The 11,363-nt window shown below is 41.4% G+C and overlaps 1 long non-coding RNA gene across 1 annotated transcript; it reads right to left on the bottom strand.

Annotated features, from left to right (window-relative positions):
* Positions 1-476: 476 nt before the first annotated feature.
* LOC130542191 (uncharacterized) lies at positions 477-5,156 on the bottom strand. The gene is made up of 2 exons (XR_008956556.1): positions 1,959-5,156; positions 477-1,474 (listed from the first exon to the last, which is right to left on the bottom strand). It is a non-coding gene; the product is annotated as an uncharacterized LOC130542191 (long non-coding RNA).
* Positions 5,157-11,363: the final 6,207 nt, after the last annotated feature.

Below are 11,363 nucleotides of genomic sequence, written 5' to 3'. Positions count from 1 at the left end.
CTGCTCTAAAAAATAAAGTTTCTTAAATATAAAGTCTTTTTTTTTAAAAAAAAGGACCTCTAGCATTTATTCTCATGATGCAAAGATAGTTCAACATGAGAACATCTAATTTTATTTATCTTATTACTTGATTATTGCAGGAAATCCACAATCATCCTAGGAAAAGAGAAAGAGGCATTTAATCAAATTTAGCAATATTTCATGGATCTAAAATATCTGTAGTAAAACAAGATTTGACAGCAGTCTCTTTGAAAAAAGTGATAGAAAGATAATAAACATCTCAAATAGAAAGTCTTCTCATGCTTAATTGTTTAATTAAAAAATTTCTTTCTATCGGGAATGAGGCCAGCTGTTAATAAATATTTGTTACAGGAAATGTATCCATGGTCCTGAGCAGGTTCTTGACATGGCATTTGACTGCTCAACACACTAAAAATAAACTCCAAAACTTTTTTTTTTTATTCGAGAGAGAGGAGGGGGAAAGAGCGGAGGGAGAGGGACAAGCAGACTCCGCACTGAATGCGGAGCCCCACACCGGGCTCGATCTCAGGACTCTGAAATCATGACCTGAGCTGAAACTGAGAGTCGAATGCTTAACGGACTGAGCCACCCAGACGCCCCAAGTTTCAAAACCTTAAACCCACATGGAACCATGTAAAAATACTCTCCACTTTCATCCACAGCTTAAGAACCAGTATAATTGCAAGTTGCCAATTGTCCTACTTCTAGATCTAAGACAACACTAGGATGGATTTTACAGCCATCTCTAAAACTGGAGAAGAGAAAATTAGGAAATAAGTCTGATCTCCCAGTCACTAGCAATTAACCCGACTGATATTCCTCACCACTCATTTGTGGGACCGATTTGATCCCTACCTAAAAGCACACAGATTTTAGACCCAGTACAAAGTTTCTAGCTCTGTTAGCATGAGCAATCCAACTTTGTTGTCACTGGCCATTCAGAATCCCTAAAGGCATCTTTCTTCTAGACATGTCTCTAGAGCATGATCTCATAATTCAAAAGTGAAGAAAAATATTTTAGAAATATTTTGGAATCAGGAATAAACCTGAGATCATTTTCTTTTACCTCCTTTCTTGCTCTTTTCTCCTGCATTATGAGAAAGGGAATATACAACGCATGTGTGAAACATGAGCTCAAATTATTTTGTCACAGTGCTTTGCACCTGCAATTCTATTCTCTCTGCCAAAAAAACTCTTGTTGCATACACATCCAGGTTTTATTCCCTCTTCTTCAGTACGATCAAATATTACCTTAATAAAATAAGAACTTCCCCTCAACTCTGGGTGCCCAGCATTTCTTACCTCCTTACCTTGCTGTATGTTTTTCATAGCACTTATCAGCACCAAATACATTATATATTTATTTGTACATTTCAGTCTCTCCCAGTTACAATAGAAGCTTTGTGAAGGCACCGACTTTGTCCATTTTGCTCTATTCCTGGATTCCCAGTGCCTAGAACATCAAGAAATTACAAAATAAATATTTGTTAAGTAAATAAATGCATGTAAATTCTACCATATGTGGGATACACAACCACTATTTTTCCGTAGCTAACCTAAATACTGCTTTTCCTCTGAAAGTTTGAATGGCCTTTAGAAATGCTGGGCACAATAGCAGTAATAATAAAGTGCAAATATAAGAAGTGTTAGTCACTAAACAATGCAGAAGAAAGTATAATGAAAGACCAGGAAATTGTACTCGCCACAGACTAGAAAATTCTAGCAAGTTGTTTCCCTATGAAAATATTTTTCCCGTTAAAAATGTCAACTGGAAATACTTCTTTGGAAAAGATGACATGCGTAAATATAGAACTAAGGTTTGAATAGATTACTCCCTGATATTCCTATTCTGGTACTCAGAGCATTTTGTTGTAAGAGAAACAACAGAAGGTTTTCATTTAAAAAGATCCAGTGTGTATCCTGGTTCTGCCACTCACCGGGTGAGACTGGAAGCGTGATATTTAACCTCTCCAAGTTTCTTCATCTGCAAAGCAGGGGTCAAATGAACCTAATCGGGACTTTATTCCTCCTCCTGGGCTTTCTAAGGAGAGAACATCAGCAGTCAGCACGTTTCCCAGGCCAGAAAATGAGTGCTATCCTTCACACCTTCTCTGCCTCATCACTACCCTTCATCCGCCTGATCAATAACCATTTCAGTTCCACATCATTAAGGCATCTTGAATCCACTCATTGCTCTCCATCAATGTGAATTATTGCAACAACCTCTTAGTTGATTTGATAGCAAGCGGTTTTCCCTCTACCATGACCATGTCCCCTCCATTTCCCAGACAACAGAAGGAATGATCACTCTAGAACACAAACATGAGAATAAGAAGCAGACATTTGCCTCTTTTGCTGGCAGTCTAATATTCTAATCCCTCTTTCCACTTCTGTCCATGTTGTGGGAGAATTCCACATTCTATGAGTTTAGGTGGGAAGAAAGCCAACCTCCCACTATCAAAGTTGATAGGAGTCAGACGTTTTGTCTCCTAACCCTCTGGCAGCGAAGTTATGGGCCTGTGATCCAGGTATGGCCAATCACACACACTCACCTCCAAAACTCTGACTGTTGAGGAAGCGATACCAAATGGCAGGGCCAGTTAGGAAACCATCCATCATGGCGGCAGCAGCACCCATGAGAATCGTGTGGCTCTGCGGTGGTGCTCATCCATGGACCGGTGTAGATGACAGAGCCCTGGCAGGCTCATCCCTGTTGCCTGGCCTCATTTGATCCAAATCCATTTTCCTGACTTTCTTCTCTAGGCCTCCTGATATTTCCAGAACTAGCCAATAAACATCCTTCCCCTAAATTCCACTCCTGCCCATGTCAATTACCTATGCTGGCACCCAAGAGCAGCCGCTGGCACATCATGAAACACCCACCCCCTCCAACTCCTACCACTTCCAGTGGCCTCGGGTTAACACCCACCATCCTTAGAATGGCTTTTGGACTCATGTCCCGATCACCTCTCATGCTTCCTCTTATCAGTTTATGCCCCGGCCACACATCCCTTCCTACAGTTGAGCTAACATGGCATGTTCTCTCTGGCTTCTGAACATGCTTTCTGTTCTCTGCCTAAAAGCCTCCCCATTTGCTTGTAAGCTTCCTTCACTCCCTTTGCTCGAGGACTCTTCAACTCGCAGGGAACACAGCGAGATGCAGAACTACACCCTTAAGTTTCACAGACAGACTGCTTTAACACGAGCTGCAGTTAGAAAAATCCCAGAGCAGGGCCCAGGCTGGGTCATGAGCTCACCTTTCTCATGTGGATAAGGAGTTGGGGCTAAGGGAGTTCATGTGCCCACCTGTGTGGCCCAGAGGCTGTCTTTGACTGTCCTCCCTCTGCCCCCTAGTGGCATACTTTCCCACATGGATTGCCTGCTATCTAGCTATCGTATTTAGAAAACAATTTCTGATTTCTGATGGTGAATAGGAGGTATAGAGCCGAGAGAATGCATTAGGCATTTTCTGGGGAACACAACAAGGACAGAACTCTATCATAAGGACAAAGCTAAAGTGGAGCGTTGCGAGTTGTCTGAAGGCAGTGGAAGCTCAGGGCTGGGAGGAAATTCCAGTAGGTGGGAGAAAAACACAGGAAGAGAGAGGAGAGGATAGAACTTGCAGGTGTTTTATAAATTTGCCTAGGTTTGGTGGCAGTCACCACAATTTATAGATGGAAAATCACACTCATACTTAAAGTGACAGGAAGAAGTAAAATGAACTTTAGACTTAAAGTCAGGCAGATGTGAATTCTCAGCCCTGGCAATTGCAAGGTCTGTCAACTTAACCTCTCCGAGACTCAATTTCCTCATTTGTAAAATAAGGATCAAATGCCATTCTCAATATTAAATGTCCAAAGCCAGGCGCAGAGCTATGTGTATAGTATGGTCCCACCTGTCTTTTTTACCAAAGATATATTCATCAAATAGCAGTGTGTATGCCTGAAGGGGAAACTGGTTACTTCTGGGAGAGGAAGTGGAGTGATATATTCCACTATCGTATTTTCCTTTGTCTTTTTTGAGTTAATACTAGGTATGCAACTTAACTATTCTCAATAACTAAGTAACTGCATAAAAATACCTATTTCCCAGAGTGCCTGGATGGCTCGGTGGGTTAAGCATCCAGCTCTCTTTGTTTTGGCTCAGGTCATGATCTCAAGGTCATGCAATAGAGCCCTGCACGGGTCCCCTCGCTAGGCGTGGAGCCTGTTTAGGATTTTCTCTTTTCCTCCTCCTCTTCCCCTCCCTGACCTGCTCTCTCTCTCTCTCTCAAAAAAAAAAAAAAAAATGTATTTCACAAAGTTGTTGCCAAGAAAACCCACCATATATGGGTTTCCAATCAATGCTGGGGTTCTCTTCCTCTTTGCAAGAGTTCATAAATCACTCATACGGATTAGCATATGAAAGCTAGAGACCTCCTAGTGTAAACCCCACTGGTCAGTGTGAGGGAGCTCACACATGTGCCTTAGTATGAGTGTGTGTGTGTGTGTGTTAAATCTTGCATGTAGACAGTAAATGGGAATCAGACAACTTGAACCCATATCCCATCAAGTTGAGACTGATATCTCACCAAATTATCTTCAAGAAAAGTTATGAAGTTTGAAGGTTCTTAGTTCATACCTCAATCCATAACAGTTTAATTTTTAATAGGTACAAAAATAAACATTAAACATTGAACAAGCAACTTCGACACTTTCCGTTTCTGAACATTGATATACAAGGGGAAGGTGATCCAGTCCGAGCTAATAATTCTGAGAACTGGAGGAAATGTTTTAGTACTTCTAGAATAACCCTCATTTCTACACATAAGGAAACAGCTATCTGGGACAGCTTCTCTAACTCATTAACCATCACCTGCTAAGGTCTTCCCACTCTTCTGCACACTTTGCTCCCGTGAGCCATTCATTTCACCAAACCAACCTCTAAATCAATAGCGTATTTGTCCACCTGTTCATTTTTCCACTATCGAAGTACGAACAGAAAAATGGAACACAGGGTGGAAAGCCAGGATCTTTTGAAAAGAAAAATCTATTAACCCAGAATAACTAGTAAAATGCAGGAGCCACTGTGACTTACAAACCACTCTGGGTTGGATATTCTTTAGAAGCAAACACATGAAATATATTGTGGATCTAACTATGTAACTCATACTGCATAAAGGTATTCCAAAGTAACAGAGGCCCAGGTACCTATCAAGTATTTATGTGGTTCTTCTAAATACATGTTTTATTTACCATAAAATATATAAAATATTCACTTTTTTCCCAAAAAGATCCTGTGAATTATTCAAAGTCCATAGAAAAATCATTTCCCATTTCTTTCTATAGGTAAAATAGGTTTCTTGGATCACTAGCAATTTTTTTTTTTAAAGCAATCCTGAGATCCCAGGACAGCACAATGTGGTAAAATCAAACACCCACACAGGAGGCTTAATTGTTCCAAAAGCTAATATGAGGAATTGGATGTCCCTATGGAAAGTCAAAGGTAGTCATTGGGGATTAACAAATGACTAGCACTATCATGACTAGCGCAGAAATTAAATATCATTCTTCTGTACCCTACTAAAGTAGATGTAAAATTAAGGTTTGGAGGCATTGGTTTTTTTTTTATCTAGAGTCACATGAACAGCAATGAAATTTCTATTTAAGTCAAAACCATTCTGATAATGAAGCAAATCCTTGATGAACACAATACTTCATTTCAGCCCCCTTACCTTTTTGTCATTATTTTTTCCATTCTGTTATATCCAGACATGGAAATAGCATTGCCCCAGAAGAACAATCATTAAGGAGACACCTGCTTAGTATTTTACCTTGGAGTCAGGGTTCTTCAAGAGAACATTTTCTTATACTCTTAAATGCACTGAATTACTCAGCTTGGCTTCATACCAAACACATGGATCCCCGCACTGTTCCAACTCACGCAGGTTATAAGCTAGAATTCTTATTCTCTTAGAGTCTGCATGATGTGTCAATGGTAATTTTGCTTTTAACTTAGGTGATAACCAGATGTTTACCCATCTTAATTAATTTTCCCTTGGAAAATGTTCCTTTAATTATGTTTTGCATATTTGAATGAGTCCCATTTTCCACCTGTGTTCAAAGGCACCTGAGTCTAATGGAGTGATTCGCTAGGTTAGAGAAAGGATACTTTGATAATGGACCTTCCATGTCTGACGTTTTGTAACCTATTTTATCTCCGCATGACTGCGTTAAGACTTTCAATGATGTTCAACATCTTATGGAGACATAGCTAACATAGAAATCTAACCAAATTTATATTATAACTAAAATTATAGAGCCAAGACAACTCCACCTTTTTTTGGTGGTTCCTTTGAACGGCTTTCCTTAACAAAGCGGATCCTCTCTCAGCCCATCTTCTTTACTGTTTTTCTTTCATGGGCACTTTTGTTTCTCTTTAAGTTTTCCTTTGACTCCCACTTTGGTCAGTCAACTTTCCAACACGCACAGAAAATAAAGGTGTGAAGGAGTTATTCAGATCATTCGAGCCAATACCCTGTTTCGTGTCTGGATCACTGGAGGTAAGACCCGCAGAGCCAGAATTTTCTTTCCTGCCTTATCCAAACAACAGCCTAATTACCCTTCCTGTTCCAGCTGTGAAAGCTCAGCCAGTGAGAAGTGAAAGGATTTTTCCCTCGTCCCAAAGCAAGTGATTAGCAGCTGAGGACCCAGGAACCTCTGCTGTCTCCATGGGTGCCCATCACATATTACCCCCTGTGCTACTGAGTTGGAAGAAGATCTTTTTCCACGTTCCCTCCTCAGAACAGCTGCACGTTGATGCAGTTACTGATCATGTTCCACCTTAGAAGGACTATGTCCTAATGATTTTAAATCTGTTCCAGAAAATAGTTTAAATATGTACAACAATGTGAGTGCTAATATAGGGGCTTTCGGTTTTTGTTTTGTTTTGTTTTGTTTTAGGTTGGTATGAATTACAGGAATTTGTCAGTGAGAGAAAGATAGCCATCTAGGAATAGGCCAGTGCCTCTAAGAAACATTTAGGTATTTAATTAAAAGCCAGGACAGCTAAAGAATTAACATCTAATACAAGAGACTGTAAAAATCGAAAATGACAGACGAAGGCTGAGTTGCCATTTTAAGAACACACGTTTTTGCAGAGTCGGTCATCACATTTAGGCAGAGCTGAACAGACGGATATCATTCAACATGGGTAAGAAAGATGCCTCTTCTGTGAAACAGCACAGCACAACAGTCACCAGAGGGAAGGAAAACTCATGCTTCTTTCTCAGCTATTTCTTAGTAAAGCACATTTTTAGAATTTATAATGTTTCAATACAGATATTGGAATGACATGACTTACTTGGAGCCCCACACGTAACTAACTGGTCATTCTCTCATACATGTTCCCCCCCACCCCCCACCCCCAGGAATGACCAAATAACTTTATACATCTGTTTTTTATATTTCCAGGTATTTAAGAAATTTAAATTTTTCCCATTTTGCTTATTTTTTTGTAATAGTCACTTTTATTTAAGGAAATATATAAAAGTCACAGTTTTTCTGTTTGTAAGTCCAAGCTCCCTGAGGACGGGGGAGCTGCCCACCTCGTTCACCCTCCGAAAGACACTCTTCCTTAGGGAGGTGTTAGCAAGAGTTTGCAGGATAAATGGAAAACATCGCAGAAGGAACGGAAAAATGACTTGCAAAATACACATTATTATGATGTCTTACAAATATAAATACATTTCATACCATCTTGAGCTTTTAAAAATATGGGTAGCCTCTGGAATTTGAAAATGACAGGTCTGTGGGATTCACTACAGCGGCAAACAGAGCCAAAGACTTTCTTCTGAGATCACAAGCAGGGCAGGTGAAAATGCCACTTTTACTGCAGAGGAGAGACCCGTTCTGTTTCACAAGTGGTGACACCAACACCAGCCGAGTTCTGTTCCTTGAGGAACAGGAAATCCAGAAAGGACAAAACAAAAACTCTCAATGAAGAGCCACAGTTATGACAAGTGGACCCGCCTCGGAAGTCACCGGCACCCGCACCTTAGGACTGAGTGGGAGAAGGCAGGAATCCGAGGTTCTCACGGTCATCACGAGTGGCCTTCGCGGTGGCTCTGGTTATGCTACCTTATCCTCAAACCGAAGTGAATCACGTTGTAATCAGCTAAAGGCGCTGTTAGTGCCATGAGTATGTTACGTGGCACAGGTTTGATCTGTGGAACCAAGGGTGAAAACCACTGAACACTGTGGGCATCTTCCATCTAAATTTCAATCCTCGGTCCTTTCCTCCTCCCCCCCTCGCGGGGAAGCATCCACATTCGTGGATGGGCTCCATTGCTCCGTAACGGGGTGACTTCTAAATCTGACCTCAGCTTTGTCCTCTCTAGTAAATAGAAAACTCCTATTCTTGGAAGCCTGCTGGATACCTCCACTTCGACTTCCCACTTTGTTCCTCCTCCCAAACCACGCCTTCCTCATGGCCTCCTGCAAGGATACCATCGAACTGCTGTCAGCCGCTCAGGCTACATTTCCCAAATTCATCTCTGCCCCAGCCTCTTCTCACCTCTTGAATCCACTCCCGGGGCCGCGGCTCTCCCCTGTTACGGCATCAGAACTGGTCCCTTGACTTCACTTATTTCCTCTTCTCATCCATGCTACACGCCACTACCGAAGTAATTTTCCTTAAACTTGTCACACTGCTGTTTCAAAATCTAATACTCAGTGTCCCGCAATTGCCTCTCAGTTGAGATGAAATTCTGTGATCAACACCTGAACTGTTCTCTCCTGTTATTTCAATGCCTACACAACAGGGCTCAATATCCTGGGTTTGTTACTTACTCTCTGTGTGATCTCAGACTACAGATCGCCATGCCTCAGTTTCTCCACCTGAAAAATCTTTTAGGTTGTGTAAAGTTTAAACGGGTTAATATACATTAAGCATTTAGAACAGTGCCAAGCACTTAGTATGTATTTTATTGGTGTATTTTTTTTTAAGATTTTACTATTCATTTGAGAGAGAGAGCGAGCACAAGCAGGGAGAGAGGCAGAGGGAGAGGGAGAAGCAGACTCCCCACCCAGCCAGGATTCCTACATGGGGCTCCATCCCAGATCATGACGCGAGCCGAAGGCAGATGCCCAACCATTTGAGCCACCCAGGTGCCCCTTTATTGGTGTTTCTTTTATAACTGATCTTACATGGAACCTCTCACCACTTCCCCAACATATCTTCACTTTCGCCATCCCTGAATTTTGCTCACCTTGTTCCCTCTGCCTTAAGTGACCTTTGCTCCAGCTGAAATCCACCCACATTTCAAAATCTACCTCAAATACCAAGTGTTCCCTTGACACTTTCCCTCAAAGAGTTCTTTTTCTGAATCTGAGATAATAGATCTACCCTATCTTCAGTCATAATAAATGAAATAATATATTTTCATATTTTTAAATCTCTGTATAAGATGCTATCTTCTATAGAGCCATTATGTTCTTAAATTGACCTTCTTACTGCAGCCATCCTCCAAATATTTTTTATTATGTTATTTTATTCTGTTTGTAAGTGACTTTGAATTTGAAATCATTCTCAACAGCGAAACGAGAAACAAAAACAGCTTTGGAAAGAAATAAATTAGAGCTTTCTAAAAACATAACATTTTAGGCTTCAAGAAGCTTTTTAAGAGAAAAGATTTAAAATATTTCTGAAGAAGTGTAAATACAAAGCATTTCTGAGGAATCTGAAGAAACAGACATAGCATCATGCCAGTGTTGTACCATTAACTAGTATTTCACAGATGATTTTAAAATTTAGATGACTCTTTTTTTTCCCCTTCAACTTCACTTTTTCTGCTATATTTGATGCATTGTGAGATTTTAGAGGTTGGCCACTTGCGGAGGCAAATCACACCTGGGGAAATTAGTCCAGGTGCAGCCAATTAATTGTGGAGCCAGTCACTCCCCAATGTAATGACCGCACGTTCCCACCATGGACTCTACTTTTGGCTTTTTCTCACATGATGGATCTTTGCTTTTAATGAGAGAAAAGTGCCCCCATGAGGTGTGGACTTGGGCTTGGATTTTTTTTTAATCTAAAGATTACACACTTTTCTATGGAAAATCTGGCACCACGCCCTCCCTGGCTTCCTGTTCTCTCCCCCTTGGGGTCCTTATCAGTAGCTGATCCCCCTCAGGTGGGCCCTTCGCTCACCCACCTGCCTCATATCAATGGCCACACACCATCCTCCATGCGTCCCATCCTCACTGGAATGTTCCCTTCAGGGCAGGATCCCTTGATGGCCCAATCCATTCCAACGTCTTCTGAGGGAACAAGATAATGGCTTCAGGAACGTTCTGTGCTGGGCTCCTCCCTCCTTTCATCTCTTGATTCCCTTGGTTTCTCTCTCCCATTCTCATCCCTCCTACCCCCCACCCACGGCTTTTAATATCTTTGATGAACGTTCTCTTATCTGTGTTTATTCTAATAAAATGCATATTTTACATACAAATGTTTGGTTTTGTGTGCTTTTCTTAAAGCCTCCCATAAATGGTATTGGGCTACCTATATCCTTCTTTCTTCATTTACTCAGCACAGTGTCTTTAAGACGTCCATATTGCTGTGTGTCCATTCAGCGCATTGCTTCCAGCTGCCTGCAGTCCATATAATGTTCCCCTTAGAATATCACACTTATCTTTTTCCTCGGTGACCGGCTCCCAGATGGCCTCTAGCTCCCACAAACAGTGCTATGGTGAACATCCATGTTCCACTGTGGGCCTGGGCATGAAATCCTTTGAGAAATACCAAGGAAGAGAATTTCTGGAATCTATTATGTACATACTTAATTTGATCACTTCCTGCCTGAATAGAGTGCCAACTCTCCAGATGGCTCCACCGATCTATATTCCCACCAGCCATGCAGGAGGGTACCTCATACCTTCATGTGGTAACCCTATATCCCTGTCATTCGGCCAGCCTAATGTATGTGAAGCAATATCTCATTGTTATTTATTTTTGAGAGAGAGAGAGAGAGAGAGCAAGCATGAACAGGGGAGGGGTGGGGGAGAAGCAGACTTTCTGCTGAGCAGAGAGCCTGAGATGGGGCTCGATCCCAGGACCTCGAGATCATGACCTGAGCTGAAGGCAGACACTTAACTGACTGAGCCACCCAGGCGCCCTTCATTGTAATTTTAACTTACATTTCTGATGAATAATGTATTTGAGTAACTCTTTGGTGCTTGTTAACCTTTGGGGTCGTCCCTTTTGTACATTGGCTCTTCATATTCTTAGCCCATTTTTTATGTTGGAGTTCCTACCTTCTTCCAGTTAATTTGCAGACTGTCCCCGTTCCTTATGTGTTAGGTTCT

This window comes from Ursus arctos, unplaced genomic scaffold (genome assembly GCF_023065955.2).
Source record: "Ursus arctos isolate Adak ecotype North America unplaced genomic scaffold, UrsArc2.0 scaffold_30, whole genome shotgun sequence".
In the NCBI taxonomy this organism is placed as follows: Eukaryota; Metazoa; Chordata; class Mammalia; order Carnivora; family Ursidae; genus Ursus; species Ursus arctos.
The sequence above is the reverse complement of the archived record's forward strand: the minus strand, read 5'-3'. Positions and strand labels throughout refer to the sequence as shown.